Source organism: Gavialis gangeticus, unplaced genomic scaffold (genome assembly GCF_001723915.1).
Source record: "Gavialis gangeticus isolate Ggan-Ray unplaced genomic scaffold, GavGan_comp1, whole genome shotgun sequence".
NCBI classification, from domain to species: domain Eukaryota; kingdom Metazoa; phylum Chordata; order Crocodylia; family Gavialidae; genus Gavialis; species Gavialis gangeticus.
The window spans coordinates 42881829-42898816 of record NW_017728998.1 but is presented as its reverse complement, the minus strand read 5'-3'; the positions used below and the strand labels follow the sequence as shown (position 1 = coordinate 42898816).

Below are 16988 nucleotides of genomic sequence, written 5' to 3'. Positions count from 1 at the left end.
TTGCTGGAGTCATTTGACCCCAGTACTCTTTCCTGCCATTGCAGGGGATTGGACTTGATGATCTGCTCACTTCCATTCCAACCCTACAAACTATGAACCTCCTTGTGTTTCAGCCTTTCTATATTTAACTGTATCAAACTATGCATCACTAACTCCACAGATAGGAAGAAATATGAACAGGCTGTTCCAATGTGAAAGCTATATGGTCTTCCCTCAATGCATACAGGAAGCTTTCATTATTGTTTATGAGAATTACATGCATACACTGCAGGGGTGAATGTATCATTTGAAGGAACTGTACAGTGTAAAGTGTTTATTTAGCAAACAGGCTGTAACTGATGAGGTCATTAAAGCAGCACATAAATCACAATTCAGAACAGCAACTGCAATTTCTAGAAGGAAAAAGGAATGTACACTTCTTGGGACTCGCATGAGAAAGTTACTGTCTAGTTTCAGCAAGAATGCTCATGTTAATGAAAGACATGGGTCAGAGTGTTCAAATTTGGGTGTCTAAGCACCCACATCGTTCAGATTCTCAGCTAAGTTAACTGGAGCCACAAAGGCTCAGCATTGGAGGACTCAGGTCACTTCTCAGCTGCTTAACTTGAGGCACACAAATTTGAATACTTTGACGTCAGCTCTTCATAAACTTGAAATAAGCTGGCCCAGTTGAATAGAAAGCAAAACACAAGAAGTTGGGAAAGGCATAGTACCATAGACCCCAAAGATTTCATCTGGAAATGGGGCTTATTTTCCTAGTGCTAGATAATGCATACTTAACTCTCTTCTGCAGGCAATAAAATGAAAAAATGAAACCTAATTAATGAAATCAGAGCAAACAATAGGGGGACAAGCTTACATGCAGGCCCCATGACTCAAGAGGAATGATATGTTACCATTATTTTCACTGATTACTGACAAATGTTCAGAGTGCTGATGTGAACAGCAGTGATGACTATGCCATTGGAAGCTAGTACACATGAAAATGGACTACACAAACAAAAAACAGCTCCCTTTAATGGGAATTCAGCATCAAAAGTGTTCTGGGAACTAAGCAATGGGTTCATAGTTACTTTAAAAGACAAGTTACTGCAATGAAAATACATTTCAGCATCCAAATGTCTGCATCTTGTCAGGATCCATAAAAAGCAACAACAGAACACAGGACAGTAAGAAAATGAATGAAATTATTCCAGGGAAAGGCAGATGAGTGTCTGGAAGCCACATCAACAAATAAAATGGCACCACACCCATCTTTGGCAACAACATTGGATCTCAAAGCATTAATACTGCCCATTGTAGCGTCTTCCTTTCTGGCATCTTACAAAACCTCTGCAGTAGAGATCACAAACCCCCAACAATTGTTCCCATCAAATGAAAACTGCCAACCAAAGAATACAATTAAATAAAGGGCTGAGAAAGAGACAACCTGCACTTATGGTAGCTTTGCTGCACAGCTCCACAAGTTGTGCTCTCTCTAAACTAGTGGTTTTCAATCTGTAGTCCGCAGACCCCTGGAGGTCCACAGAGTAATGAGTCATCTTTTGTGGGCTATGATTAACCAAAAGTATGTGAATACCCATGCCAACAATTCAAAGGGGTCCACACCATTCCAAATTTTTTAGGGGTCCACAAATTTTTAGAAGGTTGAAAACCACAGCCCTAAACTAAAAAGGTGAACCTTAATGTAATCCTACTCTTAGAACATTTTCCTTCCTTCCACTTGCTTTTCTCTCCTAACTGCCTCCTTTATCTAGACTTTTAAGAGTGACCCTATACAGAAATGAAACCAGCAAGGCTTTTTCAAGGGGTCAGACAAGACAAACTAAGGCCTGCAGTTATGGTCACTCAACTCATGGCTCATTGACAACATGCTGTCTACAAGATTCCTTGACACTGGGTATGACCACAGACAATAAAATGTCAACACTGTGATTGACATAGCAAGCAAAGCATGATAGCTGCTTGCAGATGTTATGGGGAAAAAAATGACATTTTACTTTAAATTCAGCCTGTTCCCATGGCAAACCCAGCACACACCCAGAAGAGGCACTGTGTTAGCAGGACCCAGCTCATCCAACATCTGTACAGATCGGGCATTTTAGTGGGGGTGGTTTTGGCATTTTTATCTAATAGCTGATTGAATCAGCTTTAGCTAAAAGCACCAGAAAGCCCTGCTAAAACATCCAATCTATACAGACAGCATAGAACCATGTCAAAGTAATGTGCTGCTTCCTCCAGTAAAGCGCGGGTTTTTGGTTCTAACATCTGCAAGCAGCCAATATTGCCTCAAGTGGATTACAAGCTCAACTTCGTTACCCATAGTCCAGAAAAAATAAAAATATTTTACTTCTCAAGAACTTGTCTTTCCAAAAACGCCTGGAGTTAAGGAATAGTTCAGTAGAAGACATCCAAAAATTCCAATGGAATGACCGTACATTCCTTACATATAAATTTCAGGCCTGACCATAAGCCCCACTATTAACAGTCCTAATGAGACTGTTTAATTCTATCTGGACAGGAACAGGTTTTGAAGTATTACATTTGGCAGTTCAAACTTTTGTAGCAAATAGAAAAAACAATGCACAAGCATTTCATTCAATAACTTTGCATAGAGATCAGTACACTAACACACCTACTTCCAGGGAGTAAGGGTCCCATAAACATTCCCAGCACACTTTTGGCAAGCTTACAGCTGTTTTGGGGCACAGGTGACAATTGAATTTCTACTAATCAATACCCAGACTAGACTGCTAAGACTTGATTTGTTTGATGAGATTAGCAAGCCAATGGAAAAAAAAGCAATTTCACGTCCTGTACTGCATTGCAGGGCATCTTTCCTGTGTTTACTCATGTGCCAGAGATCTCTTGTTCACCACTACCAGTAGCAGTCTCTGTTGGCAGGCACTGACCTAAATAACCATGCTTCCCATACAGTTAAGACTGCTACCATCAGTTCCCAAGAGAGCAGTGTGTGTGGCACTGACTGCAAGAATGGCACAGACTTCAGTTTAATCTGATTTGATCCGGTCCACTTCCCTTTTTCATTAACTACCTAGATAAAAAGCAAGGAGCATAAAGCGTTAACTTCTCAAAGAGCGCTAAAACTAGATAGCATGAAGAGAGTCAGTGCACTCTAGATCAGCTCCCTAAACTGCATTTTTGGCCACAGATTTGGGGTCTCTGCCACAAAAGGTTTTTTCCGTAATTGCAAATATTGGAGCAACCCGTGCTGAAGACAGATTGATTTTAGTAAATCTGGAATAAGAGTTATTTTTGACCTCATAAGATTAATTAACTGTGGTTAACAAACCCATAAAAATGACAACTCATTCTCATCTACACAGTGATCACCAATCACCTTTTTTTTTAAATGTCAAAAATTCAAATATTTAGATAAAGCAACTGTGCAAACTAGCCTTTCCACTCACAGAATTTACTGCATTCAAGAGACTGCAGTATGACTCTTAATGCTGCTGTTCAAGATGGGAACTGCTACCACAGTAATGAGCAGAATGATGCCAGATTTTCATGTCTGGCTGGGGAAAGAGCAACAACTGACACCTAAGGGAAAGAAAATGCAGATAAAAAAAATTAAACCAACTTCTGTAAAGCCAGATCGACCCTCGACTAAAAGCCAAAACTGGAAAGGCTTTTCTGTAAAACAACACTGATAACTTATCAATAGATGCTGCTGCTTTCAACTACTATTCTATGTCCAATAAAACTCCATTTTAACAGTTCTCTAACATTTGGAAACTAAAAATAAACATATATTGCAGTAGTTGACTGAATTTAAGCGAAAAAGGCACTGGAAGGCAATGACAGGTACGGTTTGTTAACTCCACACTGATTTAAAGGATGATTTGCTATTTAAAAAAAAAAGGCCAATTCTCCTCAAGACAACAGTGATGCTACCCAATGAAGAATGTCGTAATGTACTCCAAATATAGCCATGCCAAATATTTTATTGAACAGGCTTCAAAGCTTAAATATTCAGATATGTGAACATCGTCCGTTATCCTTCAAATACTGAAAGGTATGTGTCATCTAATTAATTAGCTTTGAGAAAAATAGAGCAATTTAACTTTTTTAGCTTATTACTATGAAAGATAATATATCTAAAATATAATAAACAAAAGTACCCACATTTAGAGTTAGACATCAAAACTCAAGGTTAAAAAGACTCCATTACTTTTTTTTTTTTTGACAAGTCATTGTTTTATAACTGGTAAGTAGTGGTCACATTAAACTGAATATAGTCTACCAATCTTTTATTAAGGCCATCTACCACTCATGGCTGTGAAGATCTCTCTGAAATGGAAAGTTAATGTGAGGATATACTATCTACCCTTCTGCATACCAGACCTCTCCAGTACTACTGCAGCAAAGTGAAATTGACAAGTCTGGTTCAGTTTCACCCTTTACATTCAGAAACCCCTAAGCAGCAATGAAAGAGACAAGAATCAGGTCAGTTTCACTCCTCAGCTTCCCTAGGAAAGCTACCAGCAGCAGCACCTATAGAAATTGAAACTAATCATGGGCAGAGAGAGAGAGAGAGAAAAACGAGCCCAAGGATGAGCAAGAAGCTTCTGTGAAAAAAGGAGACTCTGACACTGCTGATTTTCTAGAAGCTTTAGGGGCAGCTAGGAGTAGCAGTATAAATCCACCTAAAGCAGGTGCAAGGCAGCACTTTGGCAACAAGTCCAACATCTTCTCTCTACTCAGAAGATGGAGAAGCTGCTAAGCTTTACAGTAAGGCATCTCCCAAAGCTTTGCTGATGTCTCCTCCCTTTCAACTTTTAGGTCAGTTTCTGGAGGTCCCTGTATTAAAAACCTGCAATAAAAACAACACTTACAAAAACAACCATCCATTTCCAAGTTTTCACCATCCACCAGAAATTCTGGCTTTACAACTAACTCCTTGATATAAAAGTTCTATAACCTGAATGCTGCAGACTACTTGTTGATTGTACAAACAAGCTTTTTAGTATTTTTGATTGTCAGCTTGTTTTTATGTTGCTTTGCAAGTTGCAAAGCAACTATGCAGGTTGTCCTCAGGTTTTTCAACCCTTGGCTATCTTAAATAGAGGATTCCCTCACTTTATGCAGGTTCTGTATGTGCTAATTCACTCTTACGCACCAAGCTTTTTTATACCAAAAATTCATTATATGCAAGGTAAATTCACTCTTATGCGATCAGTGTGGTGGAAGCCCTCAGTCAGCTGTTTTGTGTGGTACATTGTGGGAGTGACACGCACCAAAATATAACCTCCTGTATGCAGAGCATACCTGAGCAGGATGCAGGACCTGGGGCAAGTCAGCCCATGCAGGGCCCCAACCCTACTCCAATCCCACAGGCCCTGGACCTGAAGCTGCCGCCGCAGTCATCAGCAACAGCGGCGGTGTGGGGGGTAGCAAGCGGCTGGATGTGCCGCTGCTGCTCCACCCAGCTCCGCAGGACCCCGCAAAGCACAGGGTCTGGGGTGGTTACCCCAATTTGCCCCTGCCATAGGGACAGGACCCTGCCTGTGTGGATCTGTGCTCCTTGCTTGTTCTCTGTGACACATGTTTCTGTCGTTGCCATCCCCATTATGGTAACATTCACCACCACCCTGTGCAGTTGGTGAGTACCAAAATGGTCTTGTAAAGTGGGGGTCAGTACAATCGAGATCTTGGAATGTATCCCTATTTGTTAGATTGTAAAGTGGGTTCCCTTTGTGCGAATTTGAGGTCTGCACTGTTTTCCAGGAATGCATGTACAGCATAAAGCGAGGGAAACCTGTAATAGTGTTATCTGTCAGTTTTGTTACCTCAGAATTCATGCTTCCCCCGCCACCCCCAACTCCTTTCTATATATGTTGAGCACCTGATCTGAGCCCAGATCATTGACACACCAGGCTAACCACTGTTACGTGGAAAGCTACCATTAATTTGGAAGGAGAAAAAAAAATACAAAAAAAAACCTCACACTCAGAAAATTACAAAGGATGTTACAAAAGAAATGTAGAAATTACCAAGATATCCTCTCTGCTGGAAAAATCACACATCCAAAAATATAGGCAATGTACATGTGACAGAATTACTGAGCTAAGGCTAGTGTTGGGCCAGGGAAGGTAGCCAGCAGCATGGAATGGCGTGCATCTACCCATCAAGTTTCACTGGGTCAAAACACAAGTTTTAACAAAAGAAAGCTCCAACCATATTACAAGAGGTTTGCCTTGCCCATGGAGAGTGTAACACCGGTTGCACTCAAGTCAGCATTTTGTGCTGCAACCCTGTAGAGACCAGGGCTAGAAGACAAATCAAATCCCATCTAAAAAGGCCCAGTAAATCTAGTGTCCCAATCAACAAAACATTCTTGAGGCTGCTGCTGGTCAAAAAGACAGAGGCATTAACAGGTAACACCCCAAGTAGCTGGGTTAAAACAGCAGCAGCAGCAGAGAATGCAGGGAACAGAGGAGAGCAAAACCAAATGGTACGCATTTCAGTTAGGTATTTTTTAATGCATCTAGGACATTTGTCATATACCATTTGTTTCCCTATAGTCCTCTTCACCTGTTGATGGGTTAGTTCAGTCAAAGCCTAGAAGCAGCAACTGGGAAATGACTGGTAGTCAGCACGAGGAGATAGTGATGGTTTCTTAGTCTGAAGTCAAGTAGCAGGCAGGGGAGAGCTGCACCTTGCAGACCAGTGACTTCCAAATGAAAGTTAAGAGCAGGCACTTTCCGAGGGGGCTGGAGCCTAACGCAGGGGCCTGGCCGCTGAAGAGACCGAGAACCCGTACTAGAGACCAGGCAAGGGAGGCCCCAGAGGGCAGGGCGCAGGCGGCTGCAGGCGCCCACGCAAGCCCGGAAGCTCGTGCTCGGGGCACACCCGCCCGCCGCGCTGACAAGCCCGGGGCCCGGAAGCTCCGCCCGGGCGAGCCCGTAGCCGCTGGGCAGGGACTCGCTAAAGGCCACGCACGTGGCCCCGGAGGGGGGCCACAGGGGCCACAGCCGCCGCGCCAGCCCCCCGCCACTTACCGGTGTCCTTCCGCCGCGGGCGCAGACTCCGCGCCGCGCGCGCTGATTGGAGCAGCCGCCGAGCTCCCAGCAGCCCCCACGCCAAAACTTTATTGAGGCGCTGGCGGTAGACGCGGGCAGCGGGGGGCGGGGCGTTTCCTGGCGGTGGTCCTGGGGTTGCCCGGGCCGGTCCCGCCCGACCCCACCCCAGCCCCGGGGCCGGCTACTGGGGCGGGAGGAGCTGTGTCGAGGCCTGCACGGGTCACAGACCTCATTTTCCGAGGCCAGGGCTCGCTCAGGTCGGGCACGAAGGCTGCTCTGACGGCCTCCACCTTGGGCTGTTCTGGAGCGAGCAGCTCTGATGTGTGGCCCCGGCTGGGACTGTCCGGGAGGGCGCTGGGTGGCTCCCCAGCCCTCTCCCTCCTTGATTGTCTCCCTGTTGGAGGGCTGTACCGGCCTAGCACGGAGCCTCCCAGTGAGGGATAACTTGCAGGCTGCTGTGGCCGACTTTCCCTCTTGGGGATCTTAGGCTAAAGTCACTCTAGTTTTATAGATCTTCTGTGGGGAGATTCAAATGTAATATTGGATGGGCATGCCCTGATTTCCACAGTAAAATCCACTCAGAGGAGTGAGTGGGATCAAATGCCCCTCACCCTTTAAACTCTCTAAAAACAGAGTTTAAAGCCTGAGGGCCAGGCATATTAACTGTCTTAGGGTCTCTCTTCCCCCCAGTGTATTCACTATACTTCCTCCTAACACAGGCACATCCTGATCAGCAGATTCCAATCTCCCCCTGCCCTGCATCTCCTCCCCGGAATGCATTTTAGTGGCATTTAGCTGGAGCCAAAGGGTAAAGAGGTGAAGATACTGCTGCTTCAGAGGCTCTTAAGTGCTTTGGTTGAAAGATCAGCAGCAATGTTTAAAAGGCAGCGAGAGAACGCTTCTCCCTCCCTCCTGCCTAGTAGTTTCTTACCTTGCCATCTGGATTTGTTTCATGCTGTCTGCCTTGCTGGTGACATGGAGCTGCGTGATTGTCTGGTGTCTGACATTCATAATGCCAACATCTGACACTGGTCCTTCAAGGACACTGGATCCAGCACTCTAGTTTAAAATACCAGCTGTCTCCAGTGAGGAGAGAGCAGACAGAAAGGATTTTTTTTCTCTCCCCTTCTTTCTTTTCTCTACAATTTTTTAAAATTTTGCTATGCACAGTGGTGAGTTGCAAAATTACAGGAGACACAAGGCACTTACAAAGATGCCCTGTCCTTGGACAGAAAGTTGTCCTTCCAAACAACTTGATAAAGGTAGGAGGCTGCTGGGTTCACTATTTGTTTTAACAGATTGTATTTCCTGCTCAATTCACCCAAGACCCTAGGCTTTGAGTATGAATTCGATTGTCACAGATTTGCAAAGTGAAGGGGTGGGTGCAAAACTTCTCTCCCTTTGTATTCCAGCCTAGGAGCTGTAAATAATCTAAACCAGGGTAGACAATCCCCAGCATGGGTGCCAGAACATGGCATGCAAAGGTATTTTGCTTGGCACACGCACCTTGGGGCAGACGGTGGAGAATGGACCAGGCCTGCATTGCCACAACAAGTATTTGGCCCCTTGCAGCCCCTGTCATCCACCCCTGGCATGCCAACATCTTACAAGTCAAGGTTGTGGGTGTTTTTGGCATTCTGCTCAAAAACATTGCCAACCTGTGATCTAGACTCTGTAAGGTAGAGAGCACTCATAACTCAGAAAAATGCTCATTTGAATTAAAGGGTGTTTTTACACATGCTCCAGGGGAGGTGGGTGCTTTATTTAGAGCAGCTCAGAGAGCCACTCTAATTGAAGTGCCCTCAGTGTCTTGTGTAATCAATGTCCCATGCTTCAAAATGGCAGTAGGAGCACTAACTGAAGCTTGTTGAACAAGCTTTAGTTAAAGTGCCCCCACCACCATCTTAAAGCATGGGGACGCTGAATACATGAGACATGCAGGCTGCTGGAGCGCATTAATTAGCACACTCCAGCAGACTTGATTAATTGAGTCTACTCCAACGTGCTGTAATTACAGTGCACCCTCCCTGTACATCTACAGGCACCCAAACATATTCAGTACTTTTTGCAAAGGCCACAAAATGTCTTGCATGATTGGGACCTGTGAATGCAATCTGTGCTCCAGGTTAGTGCCAAAAATTACACTTCCCCAAAATAAGGATGAGATAAGGGCAAGGATTTGATTCAACCCCTTCTGTACCTGTCAGCAGAGGCAGCCCTGCATGTAGGCATTGCATGCATTCCCACAGGTTCTCTGCCTTCTCAATTCGAAGTCAGTAATGAAGCCTTCACAGCTGGGGCACTTCCTGTTTTTTAATACTTGCTTCCAGAATCTCTTTACCAGAGGATCCCTTCCCCTTCAGCAGACAATGAAGTCGCATGGCTTCATTTAACAAACCGATGGAGACTGTATGATTCCAAAATAATCAGAAAAATTATAGTTTCATAGTTGGTAGGGCCGGAAGGGACCTGAGCAGATCATCAAGTCCAACCCCCTGCCATGGGCAGGAAAGAGTACTGGGGTCAAATGACCCCGGCTAGGTGATTGTCTAGCCCCCTTTTGAAGACCCCCAGGGTAGGAGCAAGCACCACTTCTCTTGGAAGTTGGTTCTAGCTCCTAGCTGCCCTGACTGAAGTAGTGCCTCCTGATATCTAGCCTGAATCTACTCTCAGTCAACTTATGGCCTTTATTCTTTGTTACTTCCAGTAATGCTCGGGGGAACAGGGACTCTGCCATTGCCTGCTGGTCTCCCCTTGGCCAGTTTGTGGATGGCCACCAGATCCCCTCTCAGCCTTCTCTTGTGGAGGCTGAACAGGTTCAGGTCCCGTAGCCTCTCCTCGTAGGGCCTGCCCTGCTGCCCCCTGATCGTGCGAGTGGCCCTCCTCTGGACCCTCTCAGTGCTGTCCACATCCCTCCTGAAGTGCGGTGCCCAGAACTGGATGCAGTACTCCAACTGCGGCCTGACTAGTGTCGCATAGAGGGGGAGGATCACCTTCTTGGACCTGCTCGTGATGCATCTGTGGATGCATGACAAGGTACGGTTCTACTGACCGCATCCTCACATTGGCGGCTCATGTTCATCTTGGACTCGGTAGCGACTCCAAGATCCTTTTCTGCCTCTGTGCTGACGGGAAGGGAGTTCCCCATTCTGTAGGTATGCTACTGGTTTTTCCTCCCTAGGTGCAGTACCTTGCACTTGTCAGTATTGAAATCCATCCTATTCTCATCCGCCTGCCCCTGTAACCTGTCCAGATCTAGTTGTAACCTGTCCCTCTCCTCTAGTGTGCCCACTTCTCCCCACATCTTAATGTCATCTGCAAATTTGAACATGGTGCTTTCCACCGCCTTCCCCCCCGTCCAAGTCGCTGATGAAGATGTTGAACAGGACTGAGGACTGAGCCCTGGGGAACCCCACTGCCCACATCCCTCCAGGTTGAAAATTACCCATCCACCTCCACTCCCTCCAGCCTAATTGTGACCCATCTGACTGTGTAGGCATCGACACCACAGTCGCCTAATTTTTTAATGAGAATGGGGTAACTTTTTAATAAGAGACGGTGTGGAAGGCCTTCCTAAAGTTCAGAAGGACTACCTCTACCGCAACACCTTTGTCCAAGGATTTTGTGACCTGGTTGTAGAAGGCAACCAGGTTGGTCTGACAGGACCTGCCTCTAATGAACCCATGTCGATTGCCCCTAAGCATAATCTCCCCTGCTGGTCCCTCACAGATGTGCTCCTGGATAACTTTTCAGAGAGCTTTCCCAGGACCAAGGTAAGACTAATAGGCTTATAGTTTCCTGGGTCCTCCTTCCTCCCTTTTTTGAAAATGGGGACCATGTTGGCCCTTTTCCAGTCATCTGGCACCTCGCCAGAGCACCAGGAGTGCTCATAAAGCCGTGCCAGGAGTCCCGCAATGACCTCTGCCAATTCCCTCAGCACTCTGGGGTGGAGATCATCAAGACCTGCTGATTTGAACACATCTAGTCCCACAAGCAGTTCCCTGACTAGACCCTCACTGAACCTGGGCCTGCCTCCCCTGGGTCTGTCCGGGATCCCGGTGGGGGGGATGACCTGGTCCCTGCTCAGAAAAATGGAGGAAAATAATTTGTTAAAGAGGTTAGCTTTGTTGTCTGGTGCGACCACCAGATTTCCAAGCATGAACTGCAGAGGCCCAAGTTACCCAGTACCTTCTTTTTACCCCCTATGTATTTAAAAAAGGACTTCTTGTTATCTTTGATCCAGGTCGCTAGTCCCAGTTCCATCTCCACCTTAGCCTTCCTAACAGCCCCCCTACAGTCTTGAACAATGGAGGTATAATCCTACTTGGTGATGGCCCCTCCCTTCCATTGGGTGTACACCTCCTTTTTGGCTTTGAGACGTTCCTAGATGCTTTTGGTGAGCCATGGGGGCTTTTGAGCACTCTTGCCCACTTTGATCTGCGTTGGGACTGTCACCCTTTGGGCTCGGAGGATCATCTCCTTAAGGAACGACCACTCTTCGTGGACTCCCAAATCCCCTCCCCTTCAGGACCTCAGTGCCTCCCTGACTATTCTCTTTACCTCATTGAAATCTGCCCTCCTGAAGTCCAGGGCTGCTGCCTTGCTGCAAGCCTTTGACACCCTGCGCTGGATGGTGAATTCCAGTAGGTGGTCAAGCACCCACAGTCCCCTCACCAGGTTGTCGCCTGTGGCCAGCACCAGGTCCAACAAGGCATTTCCCCTGGTGGGGCTGTGCACCTCCTGAGTTAGATGGAGTTCCTGTAACTCGGCCAGGAACCTACATGAGTGGTCAGACCTGGCTGACTGCTCTCCCAGCAGATGTCCGGATAGTTTAGGTCACCCATGATGACCCCATCCTTTGACTTAACTGCCTCCATGAGCTGACCTGAGAATTCCTGGTCCAGCTCTTCCCCCTGGTTAGGTGGTCTGTAGTAGACCCGCACCGTCAAGTCCCTTTCCCCCCTTGTATTCTGACCCAGAGCACTTCAGTCTGCCCCTCTTCTGACCCAGTGTTGTTTGCTGGGGATGTGTATTGCTCTTTGATGTACAGTGCCACACCCCCACCTTTCCTCCCCATTCTATCCTGCCTGTACAGCCTATAGCCCTTGATGTTTACCACCCAGTCATGCATTGGATCCCATCAAGTTTCAGCCCCACTATGTCTGGGTTTGTGTTAGCTAGCAGGAGGGCAAGTTCCTCCTGCTTGTTCCCCATACTATGAGCATTAGTGTAGAGGCACTTAAGGCTTCCTGAGGGTGTATGCACCGCCTCCCTAATCCCAGGACTATCCGGACCATTGTCTCTTACCTGGGTACTTCTTGTGCTCATCTCCTGCCTTGGCTGGGCTGTTCTTGTGGGTGTCTCTTGGTTCGGTGTTCCGTGGCTCCCTCTGTCCTCATCCTCCCCTTCCCCACGAACCTAGTTTAAAGCCTGCCAGAGGAGATGAGCCAACCTGAAAGAGAACATACGCTTACCTTTGGGGGAGAGGTGAAGCCCATCCCACCCGAGCATGTCTCTTGTTCTGAAGTATGGGTTGTGGTCCAAAAAGCTGAAGCCCACCTCAAGACACCATTTCCAAAGCTTCAGGTTGACCTCCCTGATGCAGGTCTCATGGTGTCATCCACATCTGCTCACTGGAAGGACAGATGAGAAGACCACCTGTGCCCCTGTCTCCTTCAGCTTGCCCCCCAGAGCTTGGTAGTCCTTCAGGCAATCTGGGCTGCTCCTGGCCACATCATTAATGCCCACATGGATTAGGACCAGGGCGTAGTAATCAGTGGGCCAGATAAGGGCCGGGATCATCTCCGTCATGTCCTGAATCCACGCTCCGAGCAGACAGGAGACCTGTCGTGTGTCATGGGATTCTGGTGACAGATAGGACCCTCTGTTCCTCTCAGGATGGAGTCACATATGACAACCACCTGGCATCTCTTCTTCTGGGTCAACTTGCCTCCTTCAGCCTGTTCTGTGTTTGGAGTGGCCTCCTCTCCAGAGGTTTCCTCCTCTCCTTCCTCTTCCTCCAATGTCGTCAGGGCCTCATACCTGTTCCCCAGCTGGACTGGAGGAGCTGATACTCTACCACCACGAGCAGCCCTGGCTTTGGAGGGAACCTTCTGCCATTCCACTGTGGAGGGCACTTCCTGGGGTTCTTCTCCCTTTGGTGCTTGGCCCTGCAGGGAAAGGAAATACCCTTCAATTTCATCCTCTGCTTCTCTGATCCCCCTCAGCCTGCTAACCTCCTCCTGGAGCTCCCTCACCTGCACCTCCAGGGCCCTAAGACGGGCACCTGTGGGAGAGGTGTGGGGACCCCCATTCCCTGCCCCCCCGGCCCCGCTGGGAATCCCCTGCAGGCCAGGGGGCAGGGTAACACCAGCTCCCCTGTGGGCACCATCTGGGTGGAAACCTCAGAGAAGCCCTGAGTAGGCGGCGCCCCCTGGGCAGGGGCCCTAGCAGCACTCCGCGTCGATACCATGTTTTTTTTTTTTTTAAGTGTGGTGCCTTCACCTTTCCCTTGCCAAAGGCTTCCTCCTGGCCCCTCCTGCTTCCCGCCTACATGAACACCATTGCTAACACCAGTGCACCCTTACAGAGCACGCCTGTTTGCGCATGGCATGGGCGCGCAGCTCTGTGCTGGCTCAACTAAAAGGGATCCAGGGGGCTTCCCCTCCGGATCCGCCCCAGCTGTGCCGGCTCCTCTGCCCCACTTACTTTAGGGGGATCAGCGCTGCTGCCCCTGCCACTGCCTCTGCTGCCGCCACCACATTGTTGCTTTCTGCCATGTTATAGACAAGAGGTTTGGTTCAGCTCTGCTGGTGCCAAGAGTTGCCAGTTTCCCTTGTTTGAACTATGAGAACTGTTGCATTCCAGGGGTGAGCTCTCAAATGGTTTGACTACTCCTGTGTCTGTCCAGTAGTTAGCAGAGGGGGGGGTCACGATTATAGCAGATCCACAGGCAATTGAATTCTGGTCTGCTTTGGAGGCTCTATAAAAGGATGCCAGCCTTAATTTCTCTGCTGGCTCTAGAGAAACTGTGATGGCAGAGGCAGTCTGAGGGTTGGCTATTATATTGCATCTGGCCAGCAATACCCACCTTTGGGGCTTTGCCAGGTGACTACAGCTCTTCTAATGAAGGGGAGATTACAGGGAAATTCTTGTAAGGTGGATTTCTATGCATTAGAGTCCCCATCAGCTTCTTTAAGTGCCTCAACAAAGAAGCAAGATAGAAAAATGGGCACAAAACATCATGGCAACACCCATGATCTAAGCATTGGCACCTGATTGACTATGTCATCATCTGTGCCTGGGATCACAAAAATGCCCTCATCACCCAAGCCATGCTCGGAGCTGATGACTGCTGGACTGATCGCCAACTCATCCAGTTGGTTATGTTACTCAAACTGGCTCCCAAATGACAGCTCCACTAGAAGCAATGCCGATGAAATATCAACATTGAAAGACTCAAAGACCCAAGCAAGTGAAACCTCTTTCACTAGTGCCTCAACAAAAAACTGGTGAATTCCAATCAACAACAATGGGAGAATGTCAGCAGCATGTGGGGTGCCCTTGGAGCCACCATCATCAGTGCCTATTAAAATAGACTTGGATTCTCTACCAGGAAACATCAGGACTGGTTTGATGAGAAGAACTGGGAGATTCAAGAGTTGATCAATCGCAAGCTCAAGGCCTTCTGTGCTTGGCAAAACAACACCAACTCCAAGCAAAAAAAAAATGAAACTCCAACAAGCCAAGGCAGAGGTTCAGAGGAGGAGCCAGGATATGAAGAACAAACATCTCAATGACTTCTGTGACATGCACTGTTTCTTCAGTGTCACCTAAGCCATCTATGGTCCAAGCACTCAGGAACAAGCTCCCTTGAGACCTAAGGAGGGACGAGACCTAATCAAGGAAAGGGGAGTCATCAATGCCCATTGGAAGGAGCATTTTGAAGACCTTCTCAATCAAGACTCTGTTGTTTGCAAAACTGTTCTCAACTCCATCCCACAACACCCAGAGAGAGATGATCTCAGAATCCCTCCAATCTTTGACAAGGTGTGGAAAGCCATCAAACAGATGAAGAATGAGAAGGCATCTGGAGCATATGAAAGACCCACAGAAATCTTAAGGATCTGGAATGATGAGGAAATCCCAAATGACTTTAGGGACACCATTATTGTGACAATCTTGAACAAAAGAGACAAATCCAACTGTGGAAACTATGCAGGGATCACCTTGCTGTCCACCACAGGAATGATCATTGTGAGAATCCTCCTGAGCCGTCTCCTTCCATTAGCTGAAGAGCTCCCCCTGGAATCTGTGTGGGTTTAAGGCATCGAGAGGCAAAACTGACATGATTTTTCACAGCTCACCAGCTGCAGGAGAAATGCCGGAAACAACATAAGCTTCTGTATGCATAAAAGGACCTGTGGGTTCCAGTGAAAATAAACTGAATATGAGCCAGCAGTGTGCCCTTGTTGCCAAGAAAGCTAATGGCATACTGAGCTGCATTGGTAGGTGTGTAGCCAGCAGGTCAAAGGAAGTTATTATTCCCCTCTATTAAGCACTGGTGAGGCAACATTTGGGAGTACTGTGTTCAGTTTTGGGCCCCTCACTACAGAAAGGATGTGGACAAATTCATAGGTGGCAGAAGGGGGGGCTAACAGGGCTCAGCAAGGCAACAGGTATGACTGCAAGGCAGCCTGGCCACAGGCTACTATAGCCGGGGGGGGTGGCGGCGCACACACTCAGAGTGGCCTGCACACAGGCTGTGCAGCCAGGATCACAACCGGCCCAGGAGGCAGGTAAGTTTATTTCTATCTGCTTTCTTTATGACTGCCTGGGCTTGTGAGGGTTAGATCAAGACCACCACAGTGCAGGAGGGAGTAGGGTAGGGGAAGGGGCGAATTATTCACCCCTGCCCAAGCCCTGCTGCACTATGGAGATTGTCCCATGACCTGGCCCAACCAACGCCCCATTCATGGTGAATGGGGCCCCAGCCAGGCCAGGTTGTGGGACAATCGGAGCCCAGTGGCTCCTCCAGACACATGGCACCAGGGAGCCAAGGCGGCACACGGTGCAAAAGTGGGCTGCAGCTGTGAGCTGGGCTCTGCCTGCTCCCTGCCTCCGCACCTTGCTGCCACCTTTGAAAGCGGCAGTGTGGCTCCATGTGCCATGGTTTAGTCAGAGACCATTGATTTTGGCTTGAGCAGGGAGCTGTGCAGTGAGGCACGGAGGCAGGGTGCAGGCAGAGCCCAGCTTACAGCTGCAGCCTGCCCTTGCCCCATGCAAAGATCAGGGGACCATGTGCTCCCCAGTGCCGCGCCTCTGTAGGAGCCACCAGGCTGTGCCAGGCTTTTCCTGGGGACAACTGGATCAGGGCAAGGCAGGCATGGGGGTCCTGGGGGCTCTGTCCCCTCCAGCCCAGTGGTGTAGTCCAGGCTGGCCCCTCTCCAGCCCCCAGCTCCAGGCCTCCCCCTTGGAGGTGCAGGGCCGGGGCTGGTGTGGGGATGGGGGGCAGCAGATTTACTGGGGCCACCAGCACCGGGCAACAACGTTGGGTGTGGGAGAAAGGGTGGGCTCATAGGCTCAGTGGGCCCCAGCCCCAATCCCAATCCCAGGCCCCGCTCTGCTCTGCTCCCTCCCAATCCCTGCCCAGTCCCCCCCCACAGCCCCACTCCCCCCCCACAGCCTTTTCCCCTCCCCACACCCTTTTCCCCTCCCCACACCCCTTCCCCCGCAGACTTTCCTGCAGGGGAAAGGGATGCATGTGTGCACACACGCTCAACCCCTCCCCCCGCAAAAAAATTCTCCCTCCACCTATGGACAAATTGGAGAGAGTCCAGCAGCGGGCAATGAAAATGGTTAGGGGGCTGTGGGGCATGACTTCTGAGTAGAGGCTGAGGGACTTGGGCTTATTTGGTCTGCAGAAGAGAAGACTGAGAGGGA

The 16988-nt window shown here is 48.5% G+C and overlaps 1 protein-coding gene across 2 annotated transcripts in view; it reads right to left on the bottom strand.

The window, feature by feature from the left end:
- The window catches only part of NUP93 (nucleoporin 93), a 185258-nt gene extending 177090 nt beyond the window's left edge, over positions 1-8168 (bottom strand). Inside the window, exon 1 of one of the 2 annotated variants that reach the window (XM_019505794.1) lies at positions 7978-8168. The gene's annotated coding sequence lies outside the window, so the exon portion shown is untranslated. Of the gene's footprint in view, positions 1-7025; positions 7128-7977 lie in introns of those variants that run through there. The other variant, XM_019505795.1, reaches the window with a different exon arrangement.
- Positions 8169-16988: the final 8820 nt, after the last annotated feature.